The following is an 18,331-nucleotide window of genomic DNA, read 5'->3' on the forward strand; positions in this document are numbered from 1 at the left end:
AAATAAAACTTTCCTGTGGCATGCCGTTAAAACAGCCAGCAGCAGCCGTGGTTTCCTCAAACCCCTCTTCTCTATGTCCTTGGATGAGATGGATTCCATATGGTTGGGTGCAGGAGAACCGGCAGGGAATTGAAAAGGTAGAGAAGGCAGCTCTACGGAGGCCCCGCCACACTTACTGCCTTATTTCTATTTGCTGCTGTTAGCAGGCATGGTCACTGCTGTAACCAATTTTCCCAAAAAATACACTTTTGTGTGGCAGTAGAAGAGCCTGCAGAACTGGGGTTTGCAAAGGGCATATTTGCGATGTTTACGGTGCTCCCATGTTTTGACATTTATGTTTGATTTTTTTACCAGAGCCTTTCAATCCTGTTTTTAACTTTATCATCTTTGCCCTTCCCCAAAGTTATTTCTCCTTTTATTTCCATATTATTATTCTCCTTTTGTATCCCCTTTCTTTCTTCCTTTCTGATTTGTGTTTTTTTTTATTGTGTCCGTTTTCTGTTTGTATTTGGTTTGCAACTACTTTAAATTTCCTTGCTCAAAAAAATCACAAAGCTCCAAATTTCGAGATTCTGACAAACTGACAAATAGTGACATTCAAAAGTTTATCTGACCCAGCAAATATGCTGAGGACGTTCTAAATGTCCATAAGAATTTGAGCAGCACAGAGCTAATAGCATCTCTATATTATCCCTGCCGTGATGCTGCATCCTACACCTCAATTTCTGTATAATTTCACCTCTGCACGAACTAATTGATTCCTGTTCTCAATAGGAAGAAAGAAGAAGGAAGGAAGGAAGGAAGGAAGGAAGGAAGGAAGGAAGGAAGGAAGGAAGGAAGGAAGGAAGGAAAAGAAAGAAAAAGGAAGAATAGAAAAAAGAAAGACCACTTTCAGAATTTGTATGCATTTATTCAGAGCACTTCTTCCCTCTTATCCTCCACACTCTCCAAACATTTCATATTTTTAGAAAAGAAATAGAGAAGTAAAGTATTTTCTATAATGCATCCAGTGTTGACATGCAAACCTTTATGTATTCCCAGCCATGGCTCATTAAAATCTGTCTTTAAATATATGGTAAACATGTGCATAAATGCCATATATGCCATGCTTTTTAAGTAGGGCTTTAAAGTGACTGTACATAAACAAAATATTTTATTGCCATTAAAATGAAAACATGAAATCTGTGTCTGTGAAGCCATTTATACTAATCTGAACATGTTCAAAGGCTTTCAAGTTTTATTTAATTATATGGTTTCTCAGTGCCCATGTCAAGTGTTTTCACAAACACTGTAATTTATAACTTTATAGATAATCCTGTACATTTCCAACCTTATGTAAACACATGTATGTCTTTGCACAGATAATTCAACTGCATTGTTTTGAAAACACTGATTCTTTCTAATCCTAAAATGGCCTCAGTTATGACATTTAATATCTTGGAAAGGAATGTCATTTCATGTATTTATCACCTAGAGGCAGTTGCATTTAAAAACTGAGGAACTAGGAAGAGGAAATATTTCTGTAAAGTGAACAACTAAGAAGATAGCAAGATTGGGTGTGACAAGTATGTCTTCACTGGTCTGGTGTTTATGAATATGTCTTATAGCCAGGAGAATTTCTGGAGAAATCAAAGCTCAGGGAAAAGGTCAGTAGTATACAGTTTGTCTCTTGAAAGCAGCTTTTATCAAATAGTTTAAACATTTTCTTTCCAGTTTTTTAAGAAAATATCTTAGAAATGATTAAAAATCCATTTTAAGTAAGTCAACTGTAAAGTAATTCTTCACTTTAAATACATTCTCTCATTTCTCCATCTCCTAATTAATATACATTCAGGTAAGTTTTTTGGCAAATAAATTTTGGCAAATAAATAAAAAAAAAAAAAATAAAAAATTTTGGCAAATTTTATGCTCCTAAAACACAAAAATATTTATTCTCATCATTTTGATTTGAGATTCCTTAATTTAAGGTTATTAATTGTGCCCTTCAGATAAAATTTTCATTTCTGTTGAAAAAATGTTAAGTATATTTTAGGAACTGAAGCTGGAAATTTTTTGCACATAAATTATCTTATATTTCAGCAACCATACGATCACTAAAATAACAGACAAGTTCAGAGCACTTTGGAGTTGAGCAGTGCTTTTAAAATATAGTCTGCACATAACTGAAACCACAGTGACAATATTTCAATAGAAGGAAAAATGGTTTGCAGATTTACAAAGAGAAATCATATACTTCTGCAAACTTTTACTCTCATAAGAGTTATCAGGCTTACAGATGAGTAAGATTAAGATAATATCACATCAGATAACAAAAGTTAGAGAGGGAAATCTGGCTTAACTGGGTTTTTAAAACTTGGTGTTTGGTGTGTGCTTATATGTTTGTGTAGAAAAGAGACACATAGGTGACCATGGCATCGTGATGAGCTGTTTTTTTCTGTGCGTGTCTCTATTATCTACTTCTCTTGTATTACCTATCATATACCTATCATATACCTCTTGTATACCTATCATATATATATATATATATATATATATATCCTTTAAACTTTTTTTTTTTGGTGGAGAAAACATACACTTACCTAGCCATTGATTGTAGCCACACAATGAAAAGTATCAGAATGAAATCTTAAAAACTCTGAATTGTTTCCTTTTATAAGGCCAAAACGCAGAGTGTCTGAAAATCATCAAGGCACTGAACTAATGGTTTCAGTTTTTACCCAAGTGTTTGGCATCATGTAGACATGGCCACAGGCTCTGTTCCCTGTTGGCTGTGGGTTCTTATCATCTGTAGATACGGGATATTTCAAAAGAATTCAGCAGAGCAGTGGCAGGAGTGGTTGAAATGACAGCCTCCAGGCTACATACTTAAAGAGGGAATGTCTGACCACCTTCTCCTGCAGTTAGCCAAGCCAAATCATTCCAGTTCACATCTCTCATTTTACACCTCAGGCAATTTTCTCCCACATCGGTCTTTGCAGTTGTGTATATTAATGCCTTTAGTTTTGTTTCCTGAAATTAACATGACTGTTTTTACCATCACTATTTTATCCTATACATAATGGATATTTAAATTTTGTTCATAAATCCTATGCATGTCATTAAAAAATGGCTCTGTGTTTCTGTGTCTCTTTGAGAAACATTCCTGATAGAGTGAAAGAAAAGGAATTTTATTTCAAATTTTACTTGGAGACAGAGCAGGGTTCATTCTTCACAGGTAGGTCTTTCACAGGTAAAGATACAGAATGTCCATGAATTTTGGGCAGGGTATGACAGGAACAAATAGTCTGACTCTACTGTCCCATTAAACTATAAAGCAAATTCAAGTTTAAGTAACTCAATTTGTTAAAGGAATTGATTTGCCCTTTTATTTTTATTTTTTAACATGCCTGATCTGAAGCACACTTATGAGTGTGTCTTGATGTTGAATGTCCTTTCCAGTCTGATCACACATGATGGAAACAATAACACAAGCAAAATCCACTCCAGCTCCCCAAGCAATCTGTAAATAAATTAATATAGTAACTTCTACTCTCTGGATCTCAAAAAACTAGCTCTTAAATGATGCTTGGAATCATCCAAGGAAGTCCTCCACACAAAATCGTGGCATTGGGCAAGTCTGCTCACAAGGGCACGTATAGGAAAAATTACAAACCCTCACAGAGAAGTGGATCACAGGCAACATTAATTTGCATTTGTGAACATGTCCCCAAGCTACTCCTCGAGCCTGCTCTCTCCATGTTGTATGAAGGCCTGATGGAAGCTGCCAGGGTGGGCTCCGGAGGCACGCCTCAGGTTTGCTCTGGTCTCAGCAATTTTTGCAGAGTCACTGCAGAGCCCAGAAGAGAGAACACCAAAACAGAACACTGAAAAAACACTAAAAAAGTTTTAAAAGGGAAGAAAAGAAAAAGAAAGGGTGGGGGAGAAGAAAGAGCAGGCCATCTCAGCTCCAACGGAAGCTATGCCAAGAAGCAACTAACTAAAAACAGACTGAACAGAGAGGGGAAATGAGGAAAGAATAAAATGGTTTGGAGTCAGGCTGACAAATGCACGAGAGAAAAATTCACATGGTTTTAGAGCAGTACTTGGCAACTATCTCAGAATTTCATGTGTGTGTATGTGTGTGTGTATGTGGGTGTATGTGTAGTTTTTCATTTTTATTTCTGGAAAAATAGTTTGTGATTTCTTTTTACTGAAAAAGATGAGTTATTTTCCTTCTTTTAGAACAGTGCCGAGGCCACCCCCATCTCCCCTCAAAAAATCTACCTTCACCGACTTGATATAGTTTTTAGACATGTTTTCTTGTGCTGAATCACTAGATTGCTTTCTATGGTCTCTAAGCAGAGATAGTACTAAAACCCAAATGTCTGGGTTCACTGTCTTTTTAACTAGTTTCCTAACACCCCCTTAGGAGGAAATAGAGGACCAAGGGGTTGTTTCAAAAGGAGGCAGGTTGCAACGTGGGACAATTTAGATTCTGTATTACTCTGAATAGTCTAAGCAGCCCCAGGGCTGTGGTCTGCACACATTTGGCTTATTAGATCTAATCCACTGATGGCTTGTATGGTAACGAATGTCTGAAATGCTTGTCTATGATTAGAAATTTTTAACGCTGTCCTCATGGGCTCTGCTGCGCTCTCCTGCTTGTAAACAGAGGCTTAACGCACTCAAATCATCCGTGGAACTGTGTGAGCTGGCTACACCAGCTCACCATTGTGATGCTAATTTCCGTCTCACCTTTGACCAGGAGGGGTAATTATATATAATTTGTAGAAGCAGTTGTTTGGCAATGAAAGAACCTAAGGGAACATGGAAGTTTGTTTAAACTAAATTGAATACCTTTTAGATAAGAAATACAAATGCAGTTTGAACTGGATTATTCCTCTCTGTCCTGTGATCAAAGAATGGTGGGACTGTGACAGCTCTGAAAGCCAGGAAGCAGTGTGTGGACATTCCCATGTGGACCTCTCTCTGCAAGGCTACAAAATCTAGACTTGGTGAAGCAAAGACCCTCCAAACAGCTGCCAGGGACTTTTGTTTTCTTCTATGACGGACATAGTCTAAAGGCATCGACAGTGACTAATTAAAAATGCTTGTTCAAAAGAGTAGCATTCAAGCAATCTTTTTCTGTGCTTCTCCCTTGCCCTCACTCCCCTACCAAACTTTACTAAGTTGTGTCAGGATAGACACTCTGAAGAAGTCACTCTGGGAAGTCACTCTGGAGAAGTGTGTAGGTGACCTCAGGTGGCCACCATTGTTGCCCCAAGACATGAAAGTTCCCTGTGCCTCTGAGAGGAATCTCTTGAAATATTTGTTCTACCTTATATGACCCAATTTCCAGCATTTTTTACTTCAGAAGTAAGCTCTTCCAAGGGGTAAACCTTTTAGTAGTACAGAAGAAGATGAAATCCAAGCAGACTGATGTGGATAATAATGATTCCCAGGTATAGCAACAACCCGCTTTCTGAGGTTGATGGTGGTAGCTAAGGCACATATATTTTAACCATTTTAACCACAGTCAAACAAAGAGCCAGAATGTTGGTATTTTAGTATTAATTGAAATATTATTTCTATCACTTTCTACTATCGATTGAAAGTTTCAAATACTTGAAACTCAAATCTGGCCACTCCCATGTCTTGGAAATAGCTTGAGTTTTAAAGTCAGACAAGTCTGGATTCACACATTAACTATACCATATTAACTGTATGACTCTTGACTTCTCTGATCCTCAATACCTCACCCCTAAAATGAACATCATCTTGTGGGATTTTCAAGATAAGATACAGAAAGTGCTTGGTATGTTAAAACAGACAAACAAAACAGAGGAAATAACCTCAATACTCAATGAAAGTTTGTTCTTTCTTCTCCCCTAAAAATAAAACAAAACAACAATTTTTAAAGGGAGCCATTTTGTTGCAAACCATTCTAAGGTCCAGTACTCATCTCTCCTTAATAATTGATGCCCTTGTTATGCCATAATAGATTACCATGGTTGTAGAAGTTAAAGAAGACATGATGACCCAATAGCCTAAATGATGAATCTGCTCTATAATCTGCCTTTGTACCAAGTATCTATAGATGGTTTTCTTATGCTGTAATAATCATAATCATGTTTTTGAATGTTGTGGTGAGAGCTATAGACATATTTTTTCATTTATTTCACATAACAAGTTTACAAAGTCATTTTTCCTATTTTAAAAATGAGAGAGTTGAAGCTCAAGATGGTAAAGATGTTTGCCATCACACAAATAGTGGAGATGAGATTCAAATCCAGTTCTATTTGGCTCTAAATCCTAAGCTCTCAACTGCTATGTATGCTGTCTTATACTACTGGACAACACAGTGCAGAACTTCAGCAGATAATCATTTAGACTCTACTCCAATACTCTGATGACATGAAATTCACTTTGCCATCTAGGCAACTCATTCTACTTCTTGATAGTAGTGCTTCTCTACAGTTCTTTAATTGGAATCTGATGGTCTTCACTGTGAGGCCGACAAGGACATTTAAACACTTATATGCAAAGAAATGTGCTATGATAGGAAGTAAACAAGAGAAGAAGCTGTTGAATGCTCTACAGGTCCCCTGGCCATTATCAGGTTTCTCGAAATATTCCCCAAGGTCACCAAGTGTTATGTTTCATTTGCATGAACATTTTCATGACCAACATTTTAGAACTGTGCTTGCTGCATTTGGCTATTAAGAAACTGAAGTGTGTCTAGTCCAAACTGAGATGTAAATGCGAAACATACACTGGGTTTCAAAGACCTCATGCCTAAAACAACAATAATAATACTTTTGAAATATAACATAAGATGTTTACTAATTGATTATATATTGAAATGATCATATTTTGAATATGAATAGTTTATTAAAATTATTTTCACTTAAAAAAAGTTTAAAGTATGTCTACTAGAAAATGTTAAATTCCACATGTATAGATTTATATTTGCAGCTGACATTTTATTTCTATTGCACAACATTGTTCTGTACCCTCAAGCCTGGAATGTACCAGATGTTTGAAATGTATCAAATCTACACCTTGCCCCATAGAGTCTCAGAGAACAATAAAAGCAAAAACTTATTTTTCTCCCGACCTATGCTGCTTTGCTGCTCTGAGTATAAAAGCCATTTTGTACGCACCAAGGGACTGGGGCACGGCTGTTGGTAAAGTGACTATCCCTTATCCACCCTTGTTTAAGGTTGACAGAATCTTTATTTAAACCAGAAATATCGCTGTTTGTGTTACAGGGGAATGCATGGCCTTTGCCCTTAAGATCCATGATGTTAGCAATGGAAAAATTCAGGCATTTGTCCCCAGGTTTGCTGAGTGTGAGCAGATGGGGTACAGAGGAGATGTGGAACAGAGGACGAATGGGGAGCTATACTAAACAGGCTCCAGGTGTAAGGATGCTCACTGAACACATATAATGAGTTCTCCATCTAAACACAACACAACGTTATACAGGGTAACCAACCATGTTGAAGACCTGAGTCAGCTCTGATAACTGTTCCCTGAGAAATCAAATGGTGTTTCCAACCACCCCACCTAGAAACAGTCTGTTCAGGTCACAGAGAGGAGGCTGCAGCTGATTTCCATCTTGGAGGAAGGCATTGTTCCCGTTAGCCTGCCTGCCACCGGCCTGCCTTCCTGGGACTACAGCTGAGGCATATTTAGCCTCTAAAGCTAGATGTTTTAGTGCCTGGCTTTTTTTAACTGGCATATGTTAAGAGCTTTGAATTAACAGGTGCATAAAAACTGTCAAAAAACACTTAAATCTCAAGACAGACTGTCAGTTGTATTAAAAAATATGGTGTTACATAACCATGCACTCTCAACACGTCCAGCGTGTAACAGCTTGGAAAGTCCTTTCTCCCTGCTCGCAGCCCAGCAATGTGAATCCATCCCATGAAACAAAAGGCCAGCGTCCTTTAACTCTTGATGGAGGGTGTGGGGTGTGTGTGTGCATGTGTGTGTGTGTGTTCCCAAATGCGTGTGGATGGGGGAGTGGGTCAGACGTCTGGAGGGGCGACGTTTCCCTTCTGCAACAGAAACTTCTTTCCATTTCAAGACTCCCATTTGTAAGGAAAAAAGAACTCTCAGAGCCCTGGGAGGCACATTTGAAGTTGTTCTTTTTAAGGAAAATAAACAATTCATCATGTAATATAGTGAAATTCAAGTTAAAATTAGCAAAGGATGGCAGAGAGTGAGAGAGAGAGAGAGGGAAAATGTGTTGTTTAAAGTTGAGTGTATTACACAAAAGCCACTTTGTGGTTAAAATATAAAGTAAATAGAATCAAGTATGATGCAGTTAAAGCAAAGAATAAATAATGTTTGCTTCCAGGATATTAAGAGTTGCTTTATTATGTTAAGATAATAGTTATAGATCAATAACTCTAAAATTGGAATGAGAGAACCAAGCATTTCTGAATTAAGTATTTTCTTGCATATAATATGTACTATAAAAGCATTTTTAAAAAATCAAATTAGAAGTTAAGTATGACCTTGGCTATGTTTTATAGAGTGATGTCTTGGATTCAGCATTGAGTCCTAATCTACCACATAGCTGGGTAACCATGGGCAAGTCCGTGACTTAGGCCTCATTTATTTTTTGAATTGTGATACGCAGGTGGAAGGGGGTGGGATGGGAGAGAAAGACTCCTTAACATTTGTATTGATTCTAAAAAGAGTAAAATCCTATGATTTATGAAACTCTACCTGGAATAAGAGGGTCACTTCTTAGATACCTCTATGTTGAGTACTAGAATCACTATATTGAAAAGATGAAGCAGGTTTCTGTTTGTTTATATTTTTGTTTCTTTTGTGTCCTGGCATTAAACTTGTTGTTGTTTCATTTTAATGTGCATTCCAGAAGGCCATCATCGGTCAGACTTCCCAGAAAATAGACTGGAATGAAGAAGCAAAAGTTGATTGGAGGCTACGTTTGAAGACAATGGTTAAGTGGGTCAAGGAAGTAGCACTGGCCAGAGAGAGGTTGTGTTGTGTGCATCATAACAGAGACCTCAGATGGTCGAGGAGTTCTGGCCCTGGTTCTTCTCAACTGAGACAAGGGGGCCAGTCCTTTGTGCCCCCTTAACTATTAGTCTTCGATTGCAGGCTGCCTCCAAGGAAGGGGGTACTATCTTTGGCAAGGCCATTCTCATTAGCCTAGGGCAAGTCCTGAGGAGAGTATTGCCAGTAAGCCATTAGTGGCCAACACCTCCCCCCCCCCCCTCCAGCTGGGAGACTAGTGGCTTTGGCCCTGAAAGGGTCATCCAGTAGTGCACCACCGTATCCACTATAAAGACAAATGTGGGTGTCTGTTCTCAAGGCTATTATTGGAGTTTTCTCTTATAGGATGTATGATCCTAGACAAGATACTTAATTTTTGTCTTCTTAACCCATACTGTGCTCATTCCCAAATTGGAAATAATAAAAGAATCAGGTACAGTTATAATGAAGACTAAAAGAAATAATGTTTGTAAAGCACCTAATGGAGTGCCTGACACATAATGTACACTTTGCCTTCTGCTCTTATTAAATGATAATCCTTCTTTGTGTCTAGGGATAGTTTCATAAAAGGGAGAGCTAACAGATATTAGATTGTCTTGAGGTTAGTCCACAGATGAAAATATTTTCCTGTTGTAAACTGCCTTCCTTTTTGAGGAGTGCTGACATTTTGGATCTAGGTTGTACTTTCTGCCTTCTGAAGGATGTCACTCTCGTCAGAAAAAACTTACTGAAATGATACAATCTCCCCTGCACCACCCCCAACCCCGTCTCAACATCATCCCCAGCTCTAGCATTACTGAGCATTTAATTGTTAATACATCAGGGATTGACATAGTATGTATCCTCCAGAAATGCCTTTCTGTCCCACGTATACATTAATTTGAGAGGCTATCACTAAGCACCCTGCCAAATTCCTCAGACATCAGTTTATTAAGATGCACAGTGTTTGGAAGGGATAGAGGGGAGGTAGACAGAAGCCCATAGTTATTTTGCCAAATCCCATTTTAAATATGAAACCAAGCCAAAACCAGATACCAGACAGTTCCCAATGCTGCTTGCCCATTGGAAGGTGTTAACATTACCGTTACTGTTTTATCCATATTGATTGGCAACGACAAGTTAGTTTCTGTAATGAGTATGGAGGAGAAAGAGTTTTTGCCAAAAGGAATTACATTCTAAGAGAGATCAAAGTGTGGGTGTTGCATCTGATACACATTTCCTCTCTGCTCGGATACTAGGCCTTATGGCCTGTTTTGAAATTCCGATGTGCATGTCACATAGTTAGGGCTTGCCCCTCACTCCTGCTCATTTTCTCTTCCCCCCCCCTCCTCTTTGCTCACGGACTACGGTTTCTTGGGGCTTCTCCCCTGCTCAACGTCAGCTAGTCTTATGCAACTATCAGAGCAGGCCAAAGAAGGAGATGCCGTGTCATAAAACCAAACTCTGTTGGTAAATATTTTGATTTCAGAAAAGCCGAAAAACAATTGTTATTTCGGAAGTCGGACAGCCAAGTCCCGGAAGGAAATTCCTGGAAAGGGCCCTGGCCCTGGCATTGCCAATCTCTTTAGCTGGGAGATATTTTTATCTTTGAATATGGAACAGGAAGATCATTTTCTCCAAACATTGGAATGAAACTGAATCTTTCCCAGCCCGCCAGCAATTTATAATAGAAGAAAGTCACTTGAGCCCTAACTGTGGAGAAGTTAAAACCATATCAATAAAACAAATGAAAAAGACCCAAACAAACAAAACCCACTTTTCATTCCACTGTGTGAGCTAAACAATCCCATCCCTCAGGGTGTATTGGCTTTTTATTTTAGTTTATTTACATTTAGCCATCCATTTTGCCTCTCTTTAAAGGAATCTGAGGTGTCTCCGGGATGGAAATCGAGTTTTTCTAAGTTATGTATATTAGCAGTCTTCGGTGTGCCATCTTGATGATTATTTAACGCATCAAATCAGCTTCTTTTTTTCAACCTTTAAAATAGGTATGTAACAAGTCCCTGAGAAACAGTGAAAACTCCATTCATTTTAGACCTTCAGTTTTACTAAAAAGAGATGTTCAATGGCCTCATAACTGATTCATACTGGACACTTTGGTCAAAATGTAATGCACTTGTGTTTCTGTAGCATAAACCCCCAAGTAAACCAAATCTTGTACTGACTTATAGAGTTCGGGGGGGGGGGGGGGACGGGCCTTGAACGCCCACAAGATGATGGGGGGAAAGAATAGGATAGAGGCGTGGGGAAGGACCTGGAGGTGAATGGATGCATTGTAAGCACCTCGCAAGATTACCTGGGAGCCTCTCACTTTCCAGACCCTCACCTCCGAATTGCCTTGCTTTGCCACAGCCCACCAACTCCGATGGGCCTGCTGGCTCACCTGCTGGGGTGAGAGGTCTGCTGCTTTGTGAATGCCCTGTCCTCCCCCTCAGCTGCTGCTCAGAGGTCCAGAGTTTCTGTCTCTGTCCATGACCTCCAGACTTGGATAAAGCAGTATACTACAGGCATACTACACATACGATACAGATTACATATCTGACAGACCAGCAGCCACCAAGATGGCGCCAACCAGAAGGGGGGGGGGGCCCACCCCATGAGGCAAACTTCAACCAATGAGAAAGGGAAACAGGTGGGAGCAGGCTACATGAATTCCCTCATCTTCTTCATACCATGGACTGCTCTGAGTATCATTTCTTAATAAAGCCTGTCTGCAGAAGCTCCTACTGGATATGCCTGCTGTGCCACCAGTGACATCTCTTTACCATTGCAGATTGAGTATCCAAAGAATTGGCCAGTGCAGTATTGTTTCCTATTCTTTCCTATCCTCCCTTGTTTCTTCCTCTCTATCTGACTTGCCAAGCAAAGCCTTGTCAGTGAACACTTGCCTCAAGATCTGTCTAATAGGGAGCCAGAGCTAAGAGAAGGGCATGGCATGAAGTGTTCTGAAAAACTAGTCTTTTCAACAACCCTCATGGACTACTGTCTGAATCTTAGAAAAGGGGTATGCAAGTTAAGAAATCTCTTTGAGGAACTTGGAATTCTAGACAGTCCCCTTAGTAGAGGGTGGCACAAATACATGCCTCGGAGGGCAAGGGGGGAAGAAGTCTCTCTATTTCCCCAGAGCAGCAATTCTTCAGGACAATGTGGGCACCACTGGGGAGGAAGAGACCACTGGGCGGCAACACCACTAGCAGGAAACAGCCCAACCCTAGTGGCTGTGATGAAGAATCTTCATAGGAAGATCAGTAAAGAGGAAAAGAGAAGAGGAGAGTATGACGGGTGGTACACAGTGGTTTGAGAACTTGTTCAGAAGAATTTGTGAAGCCCCCCCTTAGAAGTTTTAGAATTATTTGGAAATTTTGGAGAGGGGATGATTGAGGGAAGGGTCAAGGATTCTGCAATACAAGTTGGACCAAAGCCAACTTTCATAATGCAGTTGTTGGGTGAAAATGACTAACGGCATTCTACATGAGCTAGCCACACCGTGATAACTATTTGCTATGTACCCTTGCAGTATTTCTGTAGGGCACAGTGTGACAGTTGGTCCCATTTACTAATGGGATGTATCACAACTGACCTGACTTTATTATCTGTTTCCTACCTCCAAAGCCCAGTAATCAACCCATAAGATGTTCCATTTCTGTTAGAAATGATCCTGCAACACCAACATCAAGCTTTCTTAAATAAGACTTTCAAGTTACATACTCAGAGCTAAATGCTTCTCAAATGATAGCTCTGGGGAAAATGGGATAGAGAACTAGACACTTGAAAAAATAATATGTTCTGGGGTAAGGCTCCTTATTATAAGCTCTCTACTTATAATGAAAGGCAACTTCCAGATGCTCTCAAACTATGTTTGAGAAATTATTAGTAATTATTAAGCTCAAAAAAGTGGATATGGGGAAAAGCAAACAAAACAACAGCTAAGAACTTGTACTTGAGACCCGGTATTAAGTAAGAATAAAGGCAGGACAAATGACTTCTTCCCTTAAATCTTAAATTATGTCACAATTTCTTTTTTAAATACTTATTTATTTGAGGGAGAGAGAGAGAGAGAGGCAGAGAGAACAGGGATTCATCTCATGAACCATGAGATCATGACCTGAGCCAAAATCAAGAGCTAGACAACTTAGCCACCTGATCCACCCAGGTGTCCCACAGTTTCTAAGTCCAGGAATAACTGATGGGCCTACCCAGGTGCACAGCATTAAGTGTCTGTACAGCAAGGAAATCGATATGAAACAATTGTAGTCATAAACATATTCCCTACAACCCAAAGTAGCTCAAAAGTCCTTACCAGCTATACTAATGAAATTCCTATTTTGGAATCATATGATTTTCTTTTCCTCCTAACCCTTTCTTTGAGTAGTTAGAGGGATCATTATTATTTTAATTTTAAAATAAAAAGGCTGAATAAAAGCAATAAAATGTCAAAATTATTACACAAGATTTAAGGTTCAATATCTTATGGTCAATAGTTCTATTACTACTGCTTTATTTTAGTAGATATTCAACTGTGATACATTTGTACATATGTTATTATCTATACTCAAAAGTTACAAATGGATATTGTTCATTGCTGTTCATTACTGCCTCTCCTCTCACACATCTCCCCACCTATCACTATACCTTCTTTCATTCAACCCAGGGATCAAACTTTGGTTGATTTTCATTCATGTGTTTCTAGTATCACGGCACCTGACATATGGTAGATATTCAAGAAAGGTATGTTCAAAGAATGAAATGTATGAAAGTAGATTAAATCCACTGCAGTGGATAAAATCTCTTGAAACTATCTTCTCTTCTGAAAAATCTACAGTCTTTCCCCTTAGGCTACACACTAAGCTATATGAAGCATATAATTTTGAGACCTAATATTTATTCCTTTTTGTCTTTTACCCTAGAGAGTATATTCCAGTTAATCAGGCAAGTAAGAGACCACAGGTATAACCATACGATGGGAGCAATTATATAATTTTCATGGAAAAAATATACACAGCTTTTGTGTGTGTAATAGGGCATTATCTTCCTCATCAATGTGATGATCCCCGTCTTCGTCATCCACTGTGAGCTACCAAACACCACAGAGAAAGGTGGAGGAGGCAGAGGTGAGGCCAAGAAGGAAGTCTCCAGGGACAGTAGGCTGTACTTGAAAACAAGAGAGATGGGGTCTTTGATAACTTACTTAACCTCTCGATCCTCTACTTCTTCAGCTATAAAACAGAGGTAATAGTAATTGCTTTGTCAATCTTAAGTGGTGCTTGAGAACTCGAAGTTCTATACAGCTATAAAATGTTATTTGATTCACATAACAATCTACTGAGGAGGTAATGGGGCGTTAGAATCAGACAGACAGAGTTAAAAAATGTTTTAAAGTTGTTTATTTATTTTTGAGAGAGAGACCGACAGAGTGTGAGCAGGGGAGGACCAGGGAGAGAGGGAAACAGCATCTGAGGCAGGCTCCTGGCTCCAACAGAGCCTGACGCGGGGACTTGAACTCTTGTACAAGCTGTGAGATCATGACCTGAGCCGAAGTCAGGCACTTAACCGACTGAGCCACCCAGGCGCCCTGAGACAGACATGAGCTTAAATCCTGAATCCCCGAAATAGAAGTCTATGATCTTGGCAGGTTTACTTAATTTTTCTGAACCTCTGTTCTTCATTTTAAAATGTGTCTAATCGTACATATTAGAGTGGACATAACAATAAAAGACCATCCTGTTGCTAGATGTAGCACTTGAATACCTTGTTCACGTAAGTTTTGTTTAATCATTTTAAACAAACAGACATTTGTGGAATATTTCAATTCAAGAGTCTGACAAATTGAACCTTCTCATGTATTTACTAAAGTAGATAGCAAAACTTTGATGTACTCATAAAAATGTTTACAAGTGGCAGAGGACATGGTAAGAGCCAACAATTTATTTAAAAATTTTTTTTAGTTTTACTTATTTATTTTGAGGGAGAGAGAGGGAGGGAGAGACAGAGAATCCCAAGCCGGCTCCATATGGTCAGTGCAGACCTCCATACGGGGCTCAAACTCACAAACCCACGAGATCATGACCTGAGCCAAAGTCAGACGCTTAACCGACTGAGACACCCAGGTGCCCCAGAGCCAACAATTTAAATCAACTTTTACAGATAAAAGACTAGAAACAGCGGCATACACAGTCTTTTTCCAAGACTGCTGGATTTGGTGGGCATAAAGTTTCAAGCCAACTTGGCTAGTTTACAAGATTTGCAAAAGGGCAAAATTACCCTTGTGTCTTTTCTGTTATTGTCTCTGAGGAGACTTGAAGAAAGGCATTTTGTAAGATAACTTTTCATGAGATAGCAAGAAAGAATAACATAATCGTGAAGAAATATACTAATGGCAAAGCCCAAGGTTTGGTAAGAAAACAACTATAAAGATTTTCCACAGATAAACAAGAGTTACCTGAAAAGATGGCTGATGAGACTTTCTAGAACCAGAAAGTATGTAGTCAAACAGTGAGAGGAAGAGAAAGAAGAGGCACCTGTGCACGGTCTCAGACATGCTCCGCCCCTGGGTGGAAGAGTGGAGCACTAGCTGCCAGGTGACATCAGATGGCAGCTTAGACAGGATGCTGAAATCTAAGACTTCGTTCCCTGCCAACTGTTGAAACCTCTCTAGAACCCACCATCAGATTCTGTCTGATTCTGCCTTCTCCCGTGCTCTACATTCGTGTCATTCTGGACTCTTCTGTGGGGGCCGACTGCAAACATGTTTTTGCCAAATCATCATTGCTTTCTACTTTTCTGGTTAGGAAAAAACAGTGAGTAGAAGAGAAATAGAATGGGTGCATAATGGTGAAGGGCTTTAGACCCGCTTGTAACCACAGGTGCCTTGTAGGACTGATTTATGTTTGGCCAATTTAGAGAATGTTTTACCAAAGCAGTCCGGTCCTAATTCATAGAGCTATGCAGTCTTTCACTCTCAATCTGATGTAAACTACTAACATGATGTAAGCGCTCAAGTGCACACACTGCCCAAGGCAAGGATTTCGAGTGAGAGTCAAGTTCGCAGTCTTTTACAAAGTATACTTTTTTTTACCCCGTCACTTCTCCAGTTACCAAATCATTTCCAACCTGTCTGGACCTTCTGAGGCTCGTGCATAAATCAGGAGAAATGTGGTTGGAAACGGCTTCCTTTTCTTCAAAGCAACATGTACCCACCTCAATGGAGCATTAGAAATCTATAATGATGCATGTGGTTTCCATTATGCCAGGGGAAAGCCTGTCCTAACTGCTCCAAACTGTCTCTCCTGTGTATGACATCACAGCCCAGGTTGATTAAAAAAAATACAGAGAAGCCCCTGGGTTACAATCAAGAAGGGATCTTCTGGGATCTCAGACCTAGTTTCTCATTCTGATAGAAGAGGCTGATGTATGGTGGTTTGGCATGATCTCTGAAGAAGAGACTCTGTTATGAGATTTCTGGACTTTAAATACCACTATCCTTTTGGGATTTCAGAACTCCTCTGAGGTTGTTCCCAGCCTGAGCCAGAATGATCACGAGAGGCCTGGGAACAAACATGAAACATGCAGCCCTTGAGGCAACAACAATGTGTTCACAGCTTTTTTTTTTTTTTCCCTCTTCTTCTGTTTTTCTTCTTCTTTTTTCCCCTCTCCTCTCTCTTCCCCCACTCCTCCCTCTTCCCTCTCTCTTTCCTTTATATCCTCCCTTCCTTCTTCAAATTCTTTATTATTAGTAGTTTGACTTTTAGTTTCTAGTTTTATGGTATGGGTCAGGATCCTAGGCAAGTGGAAAAGGTTAATAACTGTACAGATTTGTCAAATGCCTTCTTCTAGCTCCCTTGCTTTATCCTAAGATTATTATTATTATTATTTTTACTCTGCTACTATTTCCATTAGTGGGGAATAGCACTGAAGTTCATAGACAAATGGGTTCATTATCATAAATGGATCTTTACGTGCCATTGAGAGTTAATCTAGTAAATAGGGAGGCCAAGCACTTTAGGAGAAAACACTCATCAAAACTCCTCAACAGCGAGTATACCAAAGGACATGCATAATCTCTGTGCTCTGAGAATTACAGGGTAGTAGAGAAAACAAAATAGAAGAAGGTCAATGTTTACTACATATATTCATTAATTCAGATAACAAGCATTAAGTGAGCACCTACTCTGTGCTAGGAACTCTTCTAGGTGTCAGAGATAAAGCAGGGAACAAAAGAGACAGAGCTGTGACGTACTTGGTAGAGTAAGGGACTAAGTGTTTTGTGCAGATGACTTTATTCGATGTTACCCAGAACTCTGTCAGCTGGATATTATTACTTCCAGTTTACACGTGAGAAAACTAAAAACCTCAGAGAGGTTAAATTACCACAGTTTGTTAGGGAGAGTTTCAATCTACACCCAAGTCTATCTGATTTCAAAGCTTATATATTTTCTATTATCCCACATGGCCTTCAGAGACTAATGAAATCACGAGACACAACAGAGTAAGGTAGTCTAGGCGAAGTACCAATTGATGGGAATCCAGATGAGAGACACCTGGCAAAGGCTGGCACTGCGCAGGAGGGTTCCATGGAAGCATCCAGTCTGAAGGATGGAAGACAGAACTAAACCCAGAAGGAAGGGAAACAGCACATGAAGGTGCAGAGGCACATGAATGCACGGACCAGTTAGGGAAAATGAGTGCAAATGGCTTCAGTGAAAAGCAAGATTCTTCTAGGAGAGAACTGGGAGACAGAGCCAGAGAGAGGGCTCGGACACACTGCGGTGCGTCTTAGGACAGTGGAGAATGTGGAAGGTTGGACTCAGATACGACAGTATGTACCTTCCTGCTCTATGACTGCTGAAAATTGTTTACCTTTTCAAAGTGATCATTCTCTTGTCAGTGAAAGGGAGGATAAGCATGTTTTTAGGTGACTTCAAGAATGAACAACTAATAGAAACACCGGCACATTACTGGATATAAAGGCTAGAATATGATTAGATTTCCACCCTGGATGTAGTTTTTTAATACCCACTCAGATTCTTTGGGCTGGCTTGGTGTGCATACAACTGGATACATGAGTATGTAGCCAATAAAACTGGTTGAAGAATGTGAGAAATTTATCTACTACATGAAGTCATTGTTTCATATTTGTCTGAAGCTCCCAGCGGACTCTGAACACCAGATTTTTGTTCCCTCTGCTTTCCACATTGCTCTTTCCCATGAGGAGAGTCTTTTGATATCAGCATGGGGTATATGGAATTCTTTGGGGGTGAAAGGTGTTCTTTCTATTATAGTAACTTTTTATTTAACCAGTTCATTTCCATGTAAAAGCTGC

Source organism: Hyaena hyaena, unplaced genomic scaffold (assembly GCF_003009895.1).
Source record: "Hyaena hyaena isolate Hyena2069 unplaced genomic scaffold, ASM300989v1 scaffold_1006, whole genome shotgun sequence".
In the NCBI taxonomy this organism is placed as follows: domain Eukaryota; kingdom Metazoa; phylum Chordata; class Mammalia; order Carnivora; family Hyaenidae; genus Hyaena; species Hyaena hyaena.